Genomic DNA, 3582 nt, shown 5'->3' on the forward strand with positions numbered 1-3582 from the left:
AACTTTTGATCATCTTTGAATACCTTTGAAAAACACTTTGAGAGAAAAGTTTTACAACACACAAAATATCCATTGGCTAAATACATTTTGTGTGAGATAATTTAGTGATTGAGTCAAAGTCTTGATATTCTTTAATTCTTTGAAGAAAACAATTTTCTGTAAATTGAAAGGTTTGGAAATCCAGTAAGGAAACTGGTAGTTATCTTTGTTGATGTGAGATCATCAAGAAGAGGCTTTACCTAGATCTTGTGTGAGTTAGGTGATTAACTACAAGGATTAGGTGGGATAGAAACAAGAGTGAAGTGAGTTAGATAGATAGGCTTCAAGGAAGCTGGACAATCTGTAAAAGGTTCTCAATTCATTCTATTGGAAAAAGGCTGAAATCTTGTTGGATTTCAGGACTAGATGTAGGCTATCTATTGATAGCTGAACCAGGATAAATCGTGGTGCAATTGTTTCTTATTCCTACTCTTTTAGATATTACATAAATGCATATTCTTGAATGTATGAATTAATGATTTTATATCTTGTTTAACATTCTGAATTAAGCATTGTTTCTTGTCTCTTATATTGATAACATTTGCAAACTGTTTCGATTATTGCTCCTGAATATATTCCGCTGTGATTCTTTGATAATTTGTTTAATAACTCTCATATCTTTAGACTAACAGAGGCCATCATTAATAACAATTGGCATCAAGAGCCTGTTCTTTGTGTAGACTAACTGTCATCAAGAATAAAATGTCCTCTGCAGATTTTCTAGGAGAAGGTGCATCATTGACAAGACCTTCAGCATTCAATGGAGCAGCATACATGTATTGGAAGGAAAGGATGCTGATCTTTCTTGAAGCGTGGAGCCTTGACGTACTTGAAGCTGTTATAGAAGGTCCCTTTGTACAAACTTTAGCTGGCACAGGTGAATTAGCAATTCCCAAACCCAGATCAGATTGGTCTGAGGATGACAAGAAAAAGGTTGGATACAATGCTAAGGCTAAAAACATCATAACCTCTGCCTTAAGCGCCGACAAATTCTTTAGAGTGTCAAACTGCAAGACTGCTAAGGAAATGTGGGACACACTTCAGGAAACACATGAAGGTACTACAGATGTCAAAAGAGCCAGAACAAATACTCTAATGCATGAGCATGAATTGTTCAACATGAAGAAGGATGAGTCAATCAATGACTTGCAAACAAGGTTCACTCATATCATCAATAATCTACATGCTCTAGGAAAAATCGTGGATAATGAGCAACAAATAGGAAAGGTAATGAGGTGTCTAACAAGGGTATGGCAACCCAAGATAACTGCCATTGCTGAACCAAAGGACCTCACACACATGACTATTACTACTCTATTTGGAAAGCTCGGGGAGCATGAGATGGAATTGCACAGATTAGATGAGTCAGAACAGCCTAATAGGAAAAGTAAAGGACTTTCACTAAAGGCTCAAACTCACAAAGTGAAATCTGAACCAGATACTGATGAGTCAGAAAGTGAATATGATGAAGAGCCTGAGATAGGTATGTTGGTCAGAAAGTTCAAGAAATTTCTGAAAAAGAAAGCTGGCAAGTCAAGAAAGCCCTCAAGCTCAGTACTAAGAGACTATTAGAAGAAAAATGCATGATGTATGATGAGATTAATTTGAAAAATAAGTCTCTTAAAGACATAAATGAAGATTTGAAAAAAGAAGCATGTGCATTGAAATGTGATTTGGATAAGTTTAACAATGGTAGAAATAACTTAGATATGCTTCTTAGAAATCAAAGAAATCTACATGTTAGATCTAGACTTGGATATAAACAAACTAGGAAGGTTAAAATGAATCAAAAATTTGTTAGTTCAAATCAAGATTCATCCTCTGCTGTTGTTTGCCATTTTTGTTGCAAAAAAGGTCATAAAATTTTTAATTGTAAACAAAGGAAATTGGCCAACAGAGGATGGAAACAGATTTGGAAAGTTAAGTCACAAGTATTTGAAGCTAATCCTCTAGGACCCAATTTAAATTGGGTACCTAAAACCAAAACTTGAATTATTTTTGCAGATATGCTTGACATCCAGAAATCAATCATGGTATCTAGACAATGGATGTTCCAAGCATATGACTGGAGACAAGTCAAAGTTCTTGTCTCTGAACTTAAAAGATGGTGGATTTGTCAAATATGGTGACAACAACAAAGGGAAGATCATAGGTATTGGAGATATAGGAAGCAAATCAACTGCTATTATCAAAGACGTGTTATTTGTTGAAGGTTTGAAGCATAGTTTATTGAGTATTAGTCAGCTGTGTGACAAAGGATTTCAGGTACACTTTACTTCTCTGTCTTGTACACTTGAGCATAGGGATGTTGAAGGCATGAAGCTGGCAGGTAAAAGAGTTAATCTACAGTGATTAAAGATGTTCTGTATGTCAAGGATCTAAAGCACAACTTGCTAAGTATCAGCCAGCTGTGTGACAAGGGATTCAAGGTACATTTTACCTCTATGAGCTGCACACTTGAGCATAAGGAAGTTAAAGGTATGAAATTGACAGGTAAAAGAGTTAACAATATTTACATGATAGATTTTTATTCCTTACCTGCAAATGACATATGTTGCTTATTATCTAATGCTGATGAGAACTGGCTGTGGCATAAGAGAGTGGCCCATATTCATATGGACCACTTGAATAGACTACTTAGGAAGCAGTCTTATTTCCCCCTATAGACTTAGTTCAAACCAGTAGGGTCTTACAGTTGGTACACATGGACTTGTTTGGTCCATCTCAGGTTAGAAGCTTTGTAGGGAACCTATATGGGTATGTGCTGGTAGATGATTACACTAGGTTCACATGGACATATTTTCTGACTCACAAGAGTGAGGCATTATTAGTTTTTCAAAAATTTGCTATTTTAGTTCAAAATGAGAAAAACCAGAAAATTATATCCATCAAGAGTGATCATGGTGGGGAATTCCAGAATGATTGCTTTAAGTCTTATTGTGAAAAGAATGGAATTCACCATCTATACTAAGCCCCAAGAGCTCCACAACAAAATGGAGTAGTAGAGAGGAAGAATAGGTCCTTAGAGGAACTAGCTAGAACCATGCTTAAGGACTCAAACCTTCCTAAATACTTTTGGGCTGATGCTATAAACACTGCCACACATGTAGTGAATAGAGTTCTTATTAGGCCTATACTTAGAAAGACTCCCTATGAGTTATACAAGGGTAGAAAACCAAACATCTCTTACTTTAGGGTCTTTGGGTGTAAGTGCTTTGTGTTAAACAATGGCAAAGAACATCTAGGTAAGTTTGATCCTAAGGCATATGAGGGTATCTTTCTAGGTTATTCCCAGTCTAGTAAAGCTTATAGAATCTACAATAAAAGAACCAAAACTATAGAGGAATCAATTCATGTAAAGTTTGATGAATTGTTTGCTGAAAACTTGAACAACACTCCTCCTATAGTTGGTAACTCATTGGATGATATTGTAGAATCTGAACCAATAGAACCTAGTGAACCTGTACCTCCAACCAACCTTGACTGTGTAGAACCTATTAGGGAGAGTGATTTACCTAAGGAATGGAAGTTTATCAAAAACCA

The sequence above is a fragment of the Cicer arietinum genome, chromosome 3 (genome assembly GCF_000331145.2).
Source record: "Cicer arietinum cultivar CDC Frontier isolate Library 1 chromosome 3, Cicar.CDCFrontier_v2.0, whole genome shotgun sequence".
Classification (NCBI taxonomy): domain Eukaryota; kingdom Viridiplantae; phylum Streptophyta; class Magnoliopsida; order Fabales; family Fabaceae; genus Cicer; species Cicer arietinum.